General features: G+C 37.5%; 1 protein-coding gene across 4 annotated transcripts in view; it reads left to right on the forward strand.

Annotated features, from left to right (window-relative positions):
* The first annotated feature begins 13,774 nt into the window (after positions 1–13,774).
* Positions 13,775–19,196, forward strand: part of myocd (myocardin) — a 142,306-nt gene continuing 136,884 nt past the window's right edge. For all 4 annotated transcript variants that reach the window (XM_017693139.2, XM_037544412.1, XM_037544413.1 and 1 more), the window contains exon 1: positions 13,775–13,888. The gene's annotated coding sequence lies outside the window, so the exon portion shown is untranslated. The remainder of the gene's footprint in view (positions 13,889–19,196) is intronic.

Genomic DNA, 19,196 nt, shown 5'->3' on the forward strand with positions numbered 1-19,196 from the left:
CTCCAAAATCCAAACAAGAACTGTAAGGCATTAAGCTCAATGTAAAAATGTGAATGTATCCCACTATAGCTTGGCACTAGTATGACACTGCAGATCTCATAGAGACTGAATCCCATAATTAGCTGAAATTAGCATTATTGTAGCAGTGGGAAATATATTTCTGAAGTAAAAAGGGGGCTGGAGCCTATCCCGGCTGTCACTGGGCAGAAGGCAGGATACACCCTGGACAGGTTGCTAGGCCATTGCAGGGCAGACAGACATACACATTCAGTCTAATTGGCCAGACTGCATGTCTTTGGACTGTGGGAGGCAAACCAGGCAGACACACATGCTAACTCCATGCAGAATGGACAATGGCCAGTGGCCAGTTAGTACTTTTTCATGGCCAGGAATCGAACCCAGGCCCTTCTTGCTGTGAAGTGACAGAGCTACCCACTGTGCCACCTTGCTGCCCCTAATTGACTTAGTAATACTTAAATCTAAATAAAATCAGCAATTTAGAGTATATTCCATTGGGAAGTGGATATCCCAAACCCTACCCCCTAAATTTCAACGTTACTATCGAAACACAAAACATTTTAGTCCATAGGCAGAGACTAATTTTAGCTGCACCCCTTCAGAGCAGAGGCCACATGGTGAGAAGTTTAATCCCATAGTTTTGAAGTAAATCTGTTTTAAAATCTGAAAATCAGCATACAACATTAAGACTTGTCATTATCAAAACACAAATAAACAAACTTTTTCTGTTTTAATAAAAAATATTATGGTGTACAACTGTTAGCGTTTTTGGTTTATGCTCAAAACGAGTTGACCATTCCATTTTGTCAGTACCAAAACATTTGGTAATTTTTCATGTTATGATTGTTTTGGTAATGACAAAATGGAATGGTCAATCATTTATCTGAATACAGTAGACATAACTAAGGCAAAATCATGTTGGTCTAAAGCTTAAGTATGTTAAAAGTGTAGTATCATTTAGAAGAATTATCCATAACTGTAAATGTGGTTGTTGTTGTGACATCACAAAAATAATGAATTCAAAACAGCCTTTTTGCAGCTTAGGTTCCATGCATAGAAAGTATAGACTGGGGAGTGAAGGGTACGCTTTAAAACAGTGTTTACATACTTCATCCAACTTATTATCATAAAATTATTTCCAAAAATCTTTGATGATCTGGCCCCTTAACTCTATACTTATACAATAATTTGCATGACCCATGTATAAATGTATTTTAGATCTTGACATTAATCATGTTCAGTCTTGATGCAAAATAATTAATGTCTTCCATAACATAATTCCATATGTGTGTGTTAAACATGTCAAAAGTGAAGGCATTAAGTAGCTAAAGAAGTCTTTACATGTCATTCACTTCCCATTGAGGAGAAATAATTCATTCATATGTCAAATCATGTGTCACCATCCACACCGCAGGTTGAAAGTGCTACACTGCAGTCCTGGAGGATTGTGCGATGGTGAGATACCAACTGTTCAGAGCTGGTGTGTGTTCTTTACCTCCAGTTTCTCAGTAACTTGGGTAAAGTAAATTTGGGGCGAGTGTATATGCCTGCAGAAGTATACTGTTTATTTAAAGTCCTCTGGCTCTGAGTTATGGCTCTTAATGATTACTCAGATGCCCCGTTGCAGGGCTATTGTAGCGCTGGTGCCTCTAAACAGGCTCGCTCTTGTTTATTTGAATTTTCCATTTTATATTGCCTCATGTCATTCGCCTGTTTACAGTTTATGCCCTGTGATTGATCATTTCCTTCACCCCTTCTGCCGCTGAGGGCATGCTCCATGCAGACTCACTCACCATGGGTGTTGCTGTGAAAAGAAGACAGGATAAGATACTGAAGCATCAGCGGAGAAATTCCCTCACCTTATAGCAGAGTTGCAATTGTCTATAGTTTCCCTCTTGGGCATTTTCACACCCAAGTTAATGGAAAGAATAGACTGGCCCACTTAAATATGCTGAATAAAATTAATAGCCTTCATTTCTCTCTGGAGTCACCTGTAGATAATGGATCCATCTGACATGCACAGCATGTTAATCTTCACTGAACTTTAACTGCCTGTAAACATTCACTCTTAAAAATAAAGGTGCCAGAAGGTGTCTTTGGAGCATAGACATAGAAGAGTGATGTTTAATTCCCTAAAGAACCTTTAGTTGAGTTTTTTTTAAAAGAACCATTCATTGAAATCAGTTCTTCTGTGGCATCTCTCTGTAGAAACCCTTTTGGAATCTTCATTTTAGAGGATGTAAAGCTCAATTTAACCAATACTTTTAAGATGATAGGATTGTAAGAGCTTAAAATGTTTTACCAGAGTAATTCTCATTTCTCATATTCATAGATAATCAGTAAAGTTCACATGTTCAGACAATTGTCTCATCTTGGTTCAGCAGACGGTTCAGAGCCTTCTCTCTTGGCTGCTAAGTTAAAGGGCTCGTGTGATGTTTGATATACTTTTAATAAATTACTACATGACCATGATTGAATTTCGCTTTATCCTTTAGAAATAAACAGGCTGTTTTGTTACTGTGCCTTTAAAACTGATTTTATATATATTTACACTATATAGCCAAAATGTGGACACCTGACTATCATACCTATATAAGCTTGTTGCACAACTCATTTCAAACCCATGGGCACCAATAGGTTGGCCCCACTTCATAAGCTACAACAGTTTCCACTCTTCTGGGTGGCTTTTGGAATGTGTTTGTGGGAATTTGTGCCCATTCAGTCAAAAGAGCATTTTTGAGGTCAGGTACTGATGTTGGATGAAAGGGCCTGGCTTGCATTTGACATTCCAATTCATGCCAGAGGTGTTCAATGGGGTTAAGGTCAGGGACCTTTGCAGGCCACTAGAGTTCATCCGCACCAAACTCTTCAAACCATGTCTTTATGGAGCTCGCTTTGTGCACAGGGGCTCAGTCATGCTGGAACAAAAAGTTGCAAGTATAAAAATGTGTAAAATGCATTTGTTTGCTGTAGCATGAACACTACCCTTCACAGAACCAGACTAATATCCTTCCTCCACCAAACTTTATTGTTTGCATTATGCATTCCAGTAGGTAGTGTTCTCCTGACATGCCCAGATAGTGAAGTGTGATTCATCACTTTAGAAAACATGTTTCCACTGCTCTAGAGTCCAGTGGTGGTGTGCTTTACACCATTCCTGCCGACGCTTGGCATTGCACCTAATTCTTGTGCCGATGTTACTTCCAGAATTCTGCTGTGAGTGATGACCCACCAGAGGACAGGTGATTTTTCATGCTGTGTCCTTTAGCACTCAGCTGCCCTGTTCTGTGAGTCTGCATGGTTGGTGTAGTGTAGTGGTTAACACCTCTGTTTTCTACGCTGTAGACTAGGGTTCAATCCCCCACCTGGGTAAGCACCCTACACTATACCAATAAGAGTCCTTGGGCAAGATTCTTAACACTACCTTCACCTACTTGTGTAAAATGATCAAATTGTAAGTTGCTCTGGATAAGAGCGTCAGCCAAATGCCATAAATGTAAATGTACTGCTTTGTGGCTAAGATGTTGTTGACATTTCTCAATAATAATACAGTGGACTGTGGCAGATCTAGCAGGGCAGACAATTCACAAATTTAAAGTCGCTGAAGATCTCTTCAAATTTAAAGAAGGCTATTCATTCTCCTGCCTCCCTTTGTCTGGGGAGATTGCATCACTATGCACTTGATTTTACGCACATGTAAATGCATGTATCTACTATTATTTGACCTCTGTTATGATTGGCTGTTGACTTCCCTGTTTCATGTCTCATTCAAGAAAACTCTTTAAGGTAAATGTAAGTGTGAATGGGCAGGGCTGAACTGCTGTAGGATGAATAGTGTTTTAATTTACATTTTTTATGGTTTTGTATGTGTACAGCTCTTCTGTGTTCGCTAGTCATGTACTGGCTAACGTTTTGAGTTATGCTCAAAATTCACACTACAGAAACAAAAACTTACTAACCATTTGTTAAAGTTTCAGTAGTGTTATGATTGTTTTAATAGTGACAAAATGTTCACTCATTTATTTAATAAACTAAACATTCTATGAGTCTATCAGAGTCTAGAATCACTCAAAATGATTTTAGTCTAAATCCAAAGTCCATTAAAAATGCAAAATGTGTCATGAATGATCTGTAAATGTAAAGGAAATGCTTGCTGTGACATTGTGAAAACGATGGCTGATTTAGCAAATCTTTTATTCTTTTTCTTTTATCTTTTGAAGAAGATAAGATGGTACGTGCAAAATAAAGGCTTTTGAATTTCTTAATATTAGGTAGATTCCATTCTGTGAAATAAACTGTTGAAATCATGCAGAAGGGAGTGGTCATTTTACTAATTTCTCAATATACATTTAGCTAGGCCACCATGTATACTACAAACAAAACATCAAACTGTTGATCCTAAGATAGGTTTGTAAGGGTCTTCACTACTTGATAGTCTTGCTAACAAATCACAAATATGAATTTTACAGCTTGATGTTCCATTTAGAAATGTTATGAAATGTTTTCCTCCTCCTTTCTCCATTTAATCATCATTAAGAGCCAAACGTAGGGCCAAAAAGACAATGCAGCATTCTGTTCCACCAGGTTTGCTGCTTTATGATAACATCAGACACCGCTCTCACCAAATTTATTACAGTACATTCCTCCAAATAGTGAGTTAAAAGACAAACCGAAGAATGTAAACATTTCTTGTTCTCCAGCCAGCCCCCACCAACCCCCCCTAAATAAAAAAAGTTTTAGGAAAGAAAGACTTGGCGAGATCGCGAGTTGTCAAGCAGAGTGTTTTTGGAATGCTATTTATTATTGTTCTGTATTGTCTAGTTTGACTGTGAAAGTACAGTAGTTAAGACCTCGGAACAGTTTGGAAACAAATGGCAAATAGTCTTTTGTAAGCAGCGCACCCCAGGCAGCGCAAAAGACGACCCTCTAGATTTAGAACAACAGCTCAGTGTTTATGTTGGCACGCCAAGAATACACTTCATTTTCTGTTGACATATTAAAGTCACAACTACATGATGTTTAGACACCCCGGAGAAAGCTGAAAGGAAAAGCGTCTCTTTTATTCGGCACTGTTTGTCATAAGCCTTTTAAAATGCTCCATATCGCGCAAGACCATGCACGCACATTCAGCCGTATCATAATTTGCGAAGGGGATTGTGTTCTGTTCTGATAGAGAGACCATACTTGTAAGATACATTTACAGCATTTTAAACAGTTGTTTTCACAGGACATTGGAGATTGTAGGGAATATCTAGCAACTCTTTTCTCTTTCCTGAAGTGTTTCATTTGTAATATTAATTAGACAGTGTTCATTAAGCTAGTGACTGTAAAAATAAACAGCAGAACATTTTCATAAGAGGACGTAATCACATTTCTCTCTTTGTACAGTGCAACAAAAGAAAATCATACTGAGACTTTTAAGGAAGCACTCGATAGGTTAGTAGTGACTTCATTGGCAGAGTTACATAGTATCACTTTGATCGGCTGCGCCACCAAGTTGCAGTCGTATGCCAAATGACATGTTTCATTGATTTTCTAAGCAAAAATAAGTTACCACTCCCTCTACAAAAAACACAGTTCTGCAAGATGTATGTGCCCTTTGCAAAAGTTACCGCACATTCTATATTTCATGTTTTTTTCCAACATGTTAAACTTAAACAAACAAACAGAACTACAGTTTGCAAGTTTGTTCCCTAGTGGTGCCACAGCCATCCATAACCAGGAGTCCAAGACAGTGTAAATGGCCTCACTCTCTCTGGTTGGGTAAGATGGTCGTCCCTCTTCCCAAATCACTCTGCACAGTGCTAAGCAGTGTGGGCGTCTGTTAGCTGATGTCCCTGAACTGGCAGTTAGTGTTCTCCTCCAAGCTTGTTGAGCTGAACAATGACATTGCATTAGCAGCAGTTGAAAAAGATATGGTGGCTGGCTTCATGTGACTCAGGGGAAGGTCGTGCCAGCCTTCACCCTCCAAATGCTCGTACTATTGTGTGGTTGGGGGAGACCTAGCAAGTGGGTGGAATTGGACGTGACTAAATTGGGAGAAAAATTGGGGGGGTGATATTATTTTCAGTTATTTAAAATGACTTTTTTTAATGTTTAATTGATTGGGGGAGTTTGAACTTCTGCATACTACTGTAGACTGTTCAAATAATGAAAAGTTAGTTTTCTGTCCTTTTTTTCATGCACTTTAACAGTTATGTTGCATGTTGGCTCGATAATTACTTTAGGCCGATCTTAATCAGTTACTTAGCACTTTAAATGTAAAGCTAAATTGCTTAATTTTACAGTATATATATCATCACAGTCATGTCAAAGATATTTGTATACAATGTGAAAACACTAGCTGGCTTTTACACTATGTGAACATTTAATGACAAATGATATTACTTATGTTACATATGTTTTTGTTTCTCCTATAAAGTTAGCATTCCAGCTATATGGATTTGTTATGCCAGTGATGATATATTTATGTTTCTATGTTCTATTTAACGTTTATTTAACAGTTTACAATAGAAACTGCAGTTCTGGCACAGTTACAGGAAAAATGCATTTGTTCTGTTGTAAACATGTCTACTCACTTTTTACAGCAGTGCTGCAGTACAACTAAGATTCTCAGATTTAGACTAGGAAAGACTAGGAAAAGCCCTTCAGATGATGTATCTTGAAGGTGCATAAAACTGCTTTAAAGTGGAGGTAGATTTTTGGAGATAACATAAAACAACATAAAAACACTAAATAATGTACACAATTCTAGGCCAAAATGCCCCTTTAAGGTTAGCAAACGTAACAAACATTCTGGTGCACATCTTGTGCCACAGGATGTATCCTGAACCACACAATGGCCAGAGACATCAGAATGTCAACAGGATATCCAACAGTTCATCTGACATTGATCACAGATTCATAATTCAATGTTTTATAAACTTCGCACAGCACGTCCAAAACCTAATGTTAATTCTCCCCAGTCCAGATATTTGTTCCTCTTGCATGAAATGGATTTGCCATTATAATACCACTGAACACATTACCACAACATGAGATTGCCATTAGAAGTTCCTGCTCTATCAATTCAGAACACTGTTACCAAGAAAGGTGGTCGTCTATGAGGGAAATTTAATATCCTGAGATTTTTTGAACTGTAGCGCCTATTGGAGCATTTGGAACATATTGATCATCCCTTAAGGAGGAAAACAACTCATTATGCTGCAAGACACACATTGAAAACAGACATCGCGAGCTAGCACAGATAATTCTGACCATCCATGTTCCTTTTGTGCATTATTTCTGATAGCCATCATTTACAGAGTGGAAGACTGGGGCACCTCAACTATTCGTTCTTGTCTGTGTTTGCATCAGAAACAGCAAGTGCTAGCTTGGCATCTGTAGTTCATTCCAGTGGATGGTCACTGTGAAAGTCTCCTGCTGTTCTTCATCCCAGGAAAAGATGTTCTTGCGATATCTTAAAACTGCATGCAGGACAATAACCCTGACATGCTCCACCAGCCTCATAACCCCAGGGTCGGGCCCAGATAGGCCTCAGAAAACATACCATTCAGCTGATCCAGAAACTGTAGAGAAGTGATTTACATGAGTGAATAGGATTCAATCAGCATATTCATGGCTGATGAAAATGTGCCACAAACTCTGTCTATATAATGTTCCATCTGACGCTTTTCCTTTAGCGAACAGATCTGACTTATTTTGAGTTGAGAAATGAAGAATTCATGGGAGAGATCATCATCAACCAGGTTGACCTTTCACATATTACACATTTGTCTCATCATACAGTGCTGTGCAAAAGTTAGAGACCACCCTTCGTTTACTTAATTTCCAGTCAATACAGCCTTTGAGCACAAGTTATTCATTTATTATCGTCAGGAGAAAAAAGGAAACATTTAATAGAAAATTACACAGAGGCTTCAACAACTACATATCAGATTTTTCAGTATTTAGTGCCCACACTTTTCCTTTATTACAGCTTCTGTCCTTTTCAGGACAGGACAGTTTTTCATGGAAATCTGCAGGGAATTTTTTCCACACTTCAGTTCAGTTCAGTTTTTCATTGCACTGCTTCTTGCACTTAAAAAATTCTCAAACACATTTGATGATGTGAATTTTCTGGACTCTGAGGTGGTCAGTCTATTGTTCTGAGACTCCAGCAGCTTCATTTTGATTTACAAATGCTCTTTTTTATCTATTTTTTCTCCCAGCTGGAACTTCTTGACAGGTACACATCCTGAAAGACTCAGTGTTGAGCTTTCTTCTCACAGTGTAAGGATACACAGGAATATTTATGGATATTTTTCCAGATTTGAACTAAGAGAGGAACATTATTTTCTCCTCTCTCTCTCAAAGGTGAAAGTTTTAGTATTGGTATCTGATAGTGGCAATTTTTGGTGGTCTACCAGGTCTTGCATGGTTGTTAGGAGTCCTCTATTCTCTATGTCTGTTCTCTATGTTTTGAACTCCTGTTTTTGCACCTATTGTTTGATGTCTCCATTTCATATACAAGTGGATTATCTAATCCAGGCATGTCAAACTGGGGACCTTCCGGGCCAAAGAGATTAGCATTTACCCTCATCTAACACTCTTTAGCTGATGAGCTGAATCAGATGTGTTTAACGAGGCAATGTGCTGAAAACTGCAGTGTTATGGCCCTTCGAGGCCTGCAGCCTGACACATGTGATCTAATATCTAATCTCCTCTAAAATATCCCTTAAAGAATAAATAACATGTGCTTAATGGATGGTGTGACTGGAAATTGAAGGGTGGTCTCTAACTGTAGCACTGTACTGAAAGCATATGTTGACTGAAAGCAAATTGTCCTGTGGCAAGAAAACCATGTATTTCTGAAACAAGAACTTTAAAGAAGATGTAAAAATGTTGTTAACTTTAATGTACAGTAATGTAAAAGGATTTTATTCCAAGTCATTGTTGGACCATTATTGGCCAATCCAACATGAAATGTTCACAAAACATAAAGAGCAGCTGACGTTATCAAATAAACTAAAACATGGTTTTGATATGACAGCAACAAAATGATGTAAAGATGTTGGAACCAAGGGCTGTAGACATCATTGCTTTACTTTTTCTTATACCGACATGGACAATTTTCTTGTCCACTCTCGTAACTTAAGTGGTATGTAGGTTGATGTAGAGCTCGAGACGTTTTGATAGAACTATCGGGAAACGCAATAAAGAGGCCCCTTCTCGCTCCCACCCCGTTGTGATCTGTATTAATGGCAGTATGTTTTCAGTTTATTGAGGAGTAATGTAACTAGAAACGAACAATCTCGCTTATTTTGCCGTTACAGTTCATGCTGAGACGAGTGCGACTCCCCAGCAGTCTCTCTTGGCAGCGGATGACACAAGGCTCAGTGCAGTGCTCAGTCAAAAAAGCAAAAACTGACATCATGGCTGGTGTGGAGTCCAAATATAGTACATGAGTACAAAGTTCTGTCTAAGTTTAGCGTATGATGTCATCATTATCGCATTTTACAACGAGCCACGGTCTTTCTTTTTCAACACGGATTACGGAAGAAACGGCTGAAAAATATTACTTCCCAAAATGCAGAGTGAATGTGTGCTGGAAACATGCGAGGAAAGTGGGCAGCATATTTTTCAGACTTCCTGAATAATGGTTCTGAAACTTCAACACACAGTTACAGGTCTGCCCACCATTGTCGGACCCTTTTTCCTTTTATTTTAAAATATACAGTATCTACATACACAAATGGAAATATACAGATTTTTTATCATTTGAATACTTTAATGAATGTCTAAAGTTATTAAACAAAAATATCTTTTTAACTTGTAGGAGGTGACTTTAAAGAAAAGAAACTAAATATGAGATGGACAGTATTAATGGTAGCCTTCATTTTGTTACACACCCCTTAGCAGCAATGATAGCTTCCAAGCATTTGGTAACCATGTAAAAGTTTCTTGCACCTGTCTGCTGGTAGTTTTTCCACTCCTCCACTGCAAACTTTTCAAGCTCTTGGATATTTGCAGTGTGTCTCTTCTTTTCAGATTTCAGATGTCTCCAAAGATTTTCAATGGGCTTGAGTTTAGGACGTATTGCTAGCCAGTTTCAAACACTCAATTTCTTAATTTGCATCCAATCTGTTGTGCTTTTTAATGTGTGTTTTGGGTCTTTATCATGCTTGAGCACCCATGATATTTGACTCAAACCTAGCTTCCTTACACTAGGTAACACATTTTGCTCTGAAATGCCCTGGTAATCTTCTGTTCTCATTATTCCTTCAATTTATTCGATGCCTCCAGTACATGAAGCAGCAAAGCAGCCCACAACATTATAGATTCACCACCATGTTTGACGGTGGGTAGAGTGTTCTTTTGCTTATAAACTTCAAATCACTGGTCTGTAATGCCAATGGCTCTATTTTTGTTTTGTCTGTCCACAAAACATTTGCCCAAAAGGAAAGTGGTTTGTCTAGGTACATTTTGGCAATGATCAGTCATGCCTTCTTATATCTTTCTTTCAGGAATGAAGTCTTCCTTGGCCTTCTCCCATGAGGTCCTTCTTGGTTTTGTGTGTGTCATATGGTTTGCCTTTAGCTCTTTAGATGTTTTCCACAGTTTGCACCAAACGTTTCTCACTGATTTTCCTGTTTGACCCATGTCCTTGGAGTTCTTGACAGTTCCATATGCAATAAACTTCTTAATTACATTCCGTGCCATGGAAACAGGGATGTCAAGGACTTTGGAGGTTGCCTTGTACCCTTTACCGTTCTTGTGTTTGGAGATAATAGCATTTCTGATGCTCTCAGACAGCTCTCTTGTCTTTACTCTTGAAGAGTAAAGTGGCCTTGTCGTTCTAATTTCTAATTTATCACTAAATTATTTTAATTATGTAATCTAGCCTAATCTTAATGGAATTCATTTAAAGGGTGCCAATAATTGTGTTATGTCCATATTTCAGTTTTTATGCTTTTTCCCTGTTGCTTTTTTAGCTATTGTGTATTCAACATGGGTGTATATTGACCAAAGATCTTCCACAACACATGTTTATTTTAGGAGGTTGTGTATTATGTACTTAAATTCAGGGGTAGCCAGAACTGTAAGTCAGAGCAAACAATCCTATGCACTGCTATTCTATATTATATGCGAGTGAGCATTGTAGGTAAGCATTTGTTACATGTTAACATTCACGTGTCCTGAAAATCAGCACCGCGTCAAACAGAGCAGCAGTCACTTCACGTTTAACTTCCAGCAAATACCAGACTAGTCCAAAAGTGCTCCTCTGAAAACACAGCATTAAAATTGTTTTGTGCGTTTGATTGTTTTAGGACTAGTTATGCCAAACAATCTGTCACAACTTTTCTGTTTGATGTCTATGAATGACCTTTCATCGCTACACAGAACTACAGATCCATCATTCTAAATTGAAACAGCTGTAATAGAATTGCTGGCTTAGAGTTCCTTTGTTTGAGACGATTCGGATTAGTTCATGTAGACATATGAGATATACTCTATATCTTACTTAGGAAACCATAATATTTATACATCAGTCAATGTCTCCATCAGCTTTGCCCTAAGAATGTTTCTACTGGTGTTGGATACGTTTATGGTGAAATATGAAAAATATGATGCTATACTTATTTCTCATGTCTTTTAGAAGCACTTAGTTTCTCCTGTTTTGCACTGCACTCTTAATAAAGGTGCCCACAAACAGTTCCTTACGTGAACAAGGATCCCTAAAAATCATCAGTGAAAAAAACATTTGTGAGTGTAAAACAGCTTTAATGAACCTTCACATACTGTAAAGGTACTACATCAGTTTAAGGGTTTTTCCATGAACCCATACAGTATTTGGAGGTTCTCTAAACTTTTAGGAACCAAAAGTAATTGTTCTATGGCATCATGGGAGAAATCCTTTTTAGGACTTATCCTTAAGAGCTTAACAATAACACTATTTAAAATAAAGGTTCCCAAATGGTTCTTTGCTCACATTTTAAAAAAATAAACGTTCTGAAATAGGTCCTTGCTTGGATATATACAGTTCTAGGAAAAAAATGATTATAATAGAACTTTTTGTGGAACTTAAAAATGGTTCTTTATTCTCACTTCTCATTTATAAAAGTTGTTTTTTAATGAACAGTCCATTGAAGAACCCAAAGTGGTTCTTCTTGTACGGCATTGTCGCAGAGAATTTTTTTGGTACTTTTTTTTTTGTGTATGGACACCTGGTTCTGGCTTTAATTGGTGTAGAACCTGAAAATACCTTAACCTTCTGTGTAGGTTCTTCTAAAAATGTATTTACAAAAAAAAATTCTTTAGGGAACTAAAACTGATTCCCCAATGGCACCACTACAAAGAGCCCTTTTGGCACTTTTATTTCTAAGATTGTAATGATCTCTTAAAAATAAAGGTTCCTTAATAGTTCTTAGCTTGGATTTTTGGACTACAAAAAATTGCTTTAATTGGGGCAAAACTTAAGTATACCTTTACAATGAAAATTAACCACCTTGAGAGGACCATCCTTTGAAAGGGTAGGGCACCAAAAAATTGTTCTTCTTGTATGACACCACTCCACAGAACCCTATTTTGTACCTATATTTTTAATAGTGTGGACACATTGTTTAGGATTCTGGTTCTTCACACTCACACATCTTTTGGTTTTGTAGAGAACCAAAGTGGCTCTCTAAAAAGCAGACATCACTGCAAAGATCAATACTAAAAATGCATGCTTAAAAGTAAAGCTTCCTAAATTGTCCTTGGTCTCACACTTTGCATTTACTAAAATGGTTCTTTATAGAACCAGATGGAAAGATGGAAAGTTTCATTAGGGAACCAAAACTGTTCTCCTATGGCACCACTCTGAAGAACCATTTTTGTTATCTTTGTTTCTGAAGAATATAGATGTATGGTTCTGGGGAAAAAAGCATTTATTTAAAAAAAAAAAACTTTAGCATTAGATTTACAAAAAAGGTTCTTCAGTCAACCAAAAGTGTTTCTTCTCTCTTGCATCACAGCAAATTGTTATAGAACACTGACATTATGTAGAGTTTCTTCACATTCACACATTTCATTTACAAAAATGCTCTTTATGGAACCAAAAGTGTTTTTTCTTTGCCATCACTCCAAAGAACCCGTTATGTTACCATTATTTTTGAAGAACATGGATGTATCATTCTGGGGTAAAAAAAATTTAATAGGTCTAGAACCTTTGAATTATGTTTATATTACTCATTTACAGAAACAAAAACATTCTTCAGTGGACTAAAAGTGGTTCTTCTCTGGCATCACGCCAAATTGGTATAGAACATTTACATTATGTGGAGGTTCTTCACAAACATGTACCTCATTTACCAAAAAAAGTTCTTTAATGAAGCAAAAGTAGTTCACTTTATTTTTTCAAGAGTGTGGATGTAGGGTTCTAGTAAAAGCATTTTATTTGTCTGGAATCTTTACATTATATTTACATTACTCATTTACAAAAAATGGTTCTTCAATGGACCAAAAGCAGTTCTTCTCTGGCATCAAGCCAAATAACCTTTTCTGGCACAATAATTCTTAAGAGTGCAGCTGAAATTATGCAGTGCATAAAAATCAATTAAAAGCAAAAAGGATCCATGTATGTTAAGCTACCTTTTACTGTACTTCAGTACATTAAAGTCTCAGCGACCGTCATCTACACAAGTTTAAAATAAAACTCCAGTCCCTGCTGAGCTGAGGTAACTGTGCCTCCATGTATTCCCCTGCTTAATAAAGTGATGGCAGTAAAGAGTAGCTTGGGGAGGAGAGACGCGTGTGCGTCCCGTCTCACGCCTCAGTGAGTGTGTGTGCTGCAGGAAGCCGGGTCCAGGCAGGGTGAGCCTCCTCTTCTCCTCCTCTGCGAACACATGCAGTGAGTACTGAACCTCCTTTCCTGCGCTTATAGCTCTCAGCTCTGTCAGCCTGGCCTCTTCACGCTTATGCCGAGAAACAACTCATCAAACAAGATGAGGCTCACCGCATTTAAGACTGTCTGTTCATGTTGGACACCAGACAACTTTCTTTTAGCTTTTAGTTTGTTGGGTCCTAAATCATCAGGCCTTCCTGCGATAAGTCCTTGAACGATGTCCAGATCAGTTCTCGCAGCAGCAGTGGATTGATAGTGTGAGGGTATTGCACTGAGTTAGCTTTTATTACTGTCAAACCTATAAAAGAGCTGCAGTATTTTATTATGGACTGTCTATGACAGCTTGTACAGCAACTTCATCAGAAAGCTTTTCAAACATGAAGTCAGAAATGTAGTGGGCAGAGAGGATCGAGGAAATCAGGTTGAGCATATTTCTTATAAGCACTCTGTTAAAATGTGGTCAGATGACAGACAGAGTACGAGCAGTGATTATAGACATAATCATTATCAGAAAGGAACTGAACGAAACCCGCTGGGAGTGTATTGATGTTTAAAAAAGGTTTTCACACAGTCTGCCCCAGAATAAGTGATTAAATTATATTAAAAGTCGAGGGCTGCGCTCTAACAGTGACACATAGTGTTTAGATGTCTCTTGGCATGGGGCAGCCTTCTGGGGATTTTTGCTGTGTGATGTAAATGAATATTCTAAATAAGATTATTAGTCAAAAGTAGAACTCGTGGAACGCGCCGAACTTTTGGCAGAAGCGAGCGGGCCAGTGCCTGAAAGCCGTCAGCTCCGTAAGGAGAAGATTGGTTGTTTATAGAACTTGAAATGTTCAGAAGGAACGTATCTTCGGGGCCGATCCCAGGAGCCAGACCTAATTAGAACCAAATGCTTGAAATTCACTTCAATGGAGCCACAGATCTCTTTATGTAGCTTGGCAAATTGCTTGCCTTTTGTCAGCTGTAGTCGGTGGCTCATCTCTCCCTGGTTGCCCCCCACCCCACACTGCTTCGTGGACGCGGACACTGGGGAGTCTACCCCCTCCCCCTTTGAGGCCTAGCCCAGCAAACATGTTAAAGAACGCACTTGTTGAGCCCAGGCTGTTTTTGATTACACTCTCTTTCAAGTGTTTGGTGCTTGTGCTATGGCCTTCTAGAAACATTACATCATGAAGGGGGGTGGTCAAGCAGAAGAAACAAAAGGAGCTAATTTTCTTGCCCACCAACTTGGGCTGATACTCATAATCATGTTTGTCTGAACACAATATGAGGCAACTTTGCTGTTATTTGATGAAATGTGGCACACGTCTCACAGCTGTAGGCCGTGCTGAAGGAATACAGCAGTATTTTTAAAAACCTAATCTCTAATTGAAGATTATGCCTGAATAACAAGGACAGTAGTTATGATGTGCTTCCCTGTGCTGTTAAATGAGCAGAAAGAGCTTGAAAGAAGAGAAAACGTTGATGCAAAAATGAGGAAAAAAGCCATTGCAGCTGCTGAATTCCAGCAGTAAATGTTTACATATATTCACTCTCATGAATTTTGCTGTCAAAGGTATTCATAAATGAAGCTGTAAATCTGTATAATTAATTGCTCTGAGAGATGGAGCACTGTTCCTTTGGGTGGGGGTAGTGGAGATTTTATTTTATATAATTATTTCATCATTACAATTGTTGCTCCAGCGTCCAGTGCTGGATAATTCATAAGAACATCTTTGTTAAGACATTCTCTCATATCTCATTCTAAGATTTGTATTGTTGAAGTTTACAGTCATAATCATTCATAATATATAATCTTCCAAGGCATCATACATAGAACATGTGGAGGTTCTTTAACCAGAGGTTCCCAATCCTGGTGACACCTTGCTCTGTGCATTTATGGTTTCTCCATTCTACACCTGGCCCAGCCAAGAAGGTGCTTGTTAGCTAGTTTATGAGTTGACTTAAGTGTTCTTGATGAGACAAACCATAAAAATTTGCATAGTGTTGGGTTGCCTGAGCTAAGATTGGGAACCACTGCTTTCAATTTCAACAAGGTTCTTCAGTTACTTCTTCACTTCTCATTTACAAAAGATAAAAAAAATCCTTTAAAAGCATCCAAGCTCTTTAGGGAACCAAAATGGTTCTTCTATGGTATCAGCCTAAAAACACCTTTTTGGTACCTCATGTTTTTAAGATTGTGTCCATATGGCTATGAGAAAAACTTTAAATTGGTAAAGATTATTGACATTATGAGGAGGTTTCTCAGAATTAAACATCTCTGTAACAAAAAAGGGTTCTTTAGCAAATCAAAAATGAATGAAAACATTTTTTTTGCATGACTGCAAAGAACCCTTTTTTACCTTTTAAGAGTGTACACTCTTTAAAACAAAAGATTCCTAAATCGTTCTTTTTCTTGAATTTAAAGTTCTACAGAAAAATCAATTGGTTGAGAACCTGTACATTAAGTAGATGTTCTTTAAAAACCCTCCTTCTTCTTCCATAGGTTCTTTATGGAACCAAAAGTAGTTCTCCTGGCATCACTTCAAATAACCCTTTTTGGTACCTTAATTATGTTTTGGAGTGGGGACCTGTGGGTGTGGGTGGAAAATACAAGTTTTAATTAGTATATAACCTTTAAATTATGTTGAGCTTCTTTGCACTTGCACATCTCATTTGCAAAACTGATTCTCCAATGGCTTCACTGTAAAGAAGCATTGTAAACACATACGAAACACATCTTTACTTTCATTAATCCTCTAGTCAAAACTAAATTAAGCTGTAAGACTGTATAATTTATTCCTTCTAGAGATGGACTACTGTTCCTGGGGGTGGAGTTATTACAGACTCCACCCAATTGCACATGGACGTTCTCTAAGACTCTAAGACTGGTATGTTTGGAGTTTACGTTCATGATAAAGGAGAGAGAGCTTAACTGGAAACTTAAGTGAAAAGGTTTTCCACCTCATTTAGGAGCTAAAACATTATGAGCTCTTTTACAAACAGCTCAGATCTCTGTACGTCTGAATGACAGTAGTAGTTTCCCCCATTAGTAATTAGATTTTATCTTGCACATGGAGGTAATGGACTGGTTTGTTCTGTTTTGTTGGTATTAGGGTTGTTGTGGCAGCAAATCTTCAACACTGTGATGCTTGCATGCTTTAACACAGTGATATAAGTGAAGGGTGTTTGGCTTTTAATATGTATTTAAATCTTTTATTATTTGATTAATACTACATTGCTTTAACTATTTTTAAAAAAGAACAGCTTTGCATTAACCTTAATTTGTAAATTTAAAGTTAATGATTTAAAGTGGAGCTCACCTTAAGAGTACTCATCACCCTGAGACAGAGACAAGACCAAATGAAAATAATGAGACTAAGACTAAGTTTGCTGTCTGATGTATTACAACATTAAGAGATTAGGTCAAAAAATGCTGAAATATTGCTTTAACAAATATATATATATATATATATATATATATATATATATATATATATATATATATATATATATATATATATATATATATATATATATATTGTGTAGAGAGACATTCTTTATCATCTTGTCTCATAATTAACATAAATAACATTCCTTCTATTCCAGTATTCCTTCTGTATCCTTGCATCCGTGTATCCGTGTATCACCTGTGCAAATTTGGGTGGTGGAGGGGACATGTATCTCCCACCTTTTGAAACAAAGCAAGATCATTTTAGGGGGTTGTGGGATAGTTGTTGAAAAAAAGTTCAACCTGGAATTATTTTCAACCTTTACTGTATTCAGCTATACTTTATTATGACTGTGATTGTTGGCTTTTGCCACAACAGTTATTAATTGTCCTTCTTTCACTTCTTAATTAACATCATATTTATCATTACTGGAGTATTTTGCTGACAGATTTTTATGACATAATAGAAAGATAAAGATGCCATTGTAATAACTAACAAATTGACTCTTTATACTGAAAATGTATGAGATTCCTGTTAATAAAATAATTTCTGTTTGGTATTGACATGAGACACCGATGATAAGTACAGTTGTAGGCATGCTTTGTTTACCCATTTTTACGTTCGTAGTGCCATATGTTAATTGTAAGTTAACGTAATCCTGATGCTGCCCCCTCCCACTTATCACAGCAAAACTGCTCCCGTATCTCTACTATAGATTACTGCAGTGGATGTCTGAGATTTCTTCACAGCATCTCATTTCTTATCTATTTGATTGACACTAAATTTCAGTTATTTTCTGTCTCCTTCTTCTGTAATATTTTTGGCTGGAATTATGAGACTTCATGTCAATATTTCTCAGCAGTGTTAGACTAAATAATCAGTAGAAGACTTAATTAATGCACTATTTTATTACAAAGGTACACCAGGTGATATTGGATAAAGTTGCTATGTAAATAACAGCTGGGTTTCACCAGTTAGCCCAAATGGAAAGACTATACACCTAAATAAGCCCAAAAGACTAAATACCTACTTAATGAATCGTAATTTATCAGGCTAGAGGAAAAGAATATAAGGACAACATGGTTCTACACAAGATTGTGGATGTAAAATAATAATAAAAATAATAGGAATATACTTTAAAATGTCTATGTCCATATCTTAAACATCACCAGGTTGGTTGTAGAGTTAAAGAGAGTGAAAAACCTCTTTCAGCCCTCGTGTCATGGAAGAATACCATTTTTCATATCCATTTTGCTGTAGCTAGCACATGCATGACAGACTGCAGCAGTACTATGTCATCTGCCCCGCTGTCTGGATGCCTGGGTTTAACTCACCTCGGACAGTGTGTAAGCTCTCTTGTAGCTGAGCCTGATGAAGTCCCTCACAGGCAGTCGGCCTGCTTTAGGAACTGCAGTTTAACTGCGACATATGTATCAGGTTCTAAGCAAAATATACATTTCTCTTTCTGCAGAATTTTGTTATTCTTATTTATTGATTCAACAGCTTTGAAATAATTCCTGCAACATGCAAACTACTGAAGACTTTTTCCACTGAATATACTGATAATCCGTGCCATGCAAGGTTTTACAGCCAATTAAATGGTCACCTTTACAGTAGATCCTTGACTTCACAAACTTTCAAGAAAGGAAGGAGCATTACATGGTAAGTTTATACACTGTAAGAAATGAGAAGTCTACTAAGTGAAAAATAACTTTTCTTGAGCTTTCTTTCATGTCTAGTTTCTCAGTTAAATAAAGAATTTGTTCCTTACTCAGTTTGTCCATTAGCTGGGACACAACTATCACACAACTCCTCCATGCAATTCTCCTCTTGGGCTTCTAGATGTTGACAGGTGTTGGATCACTGGGGTTCAAACTCAC

Source organism: Pygocentrus nattereri, chromosome 13, assembly GCF_015220715.1.
Source record: "Pygocentrus nattereri isolate fPygNat1 chromosome 13, fPygNat1.pri, whole genome shotgun sequence".
Taxonomy (NCBI): Eukaryota; Metazoa; Chordata; class Actinopteri; order Characiformes; family Serrasalmidae; genus Pygocentrus; species Pygocentrus nattereri.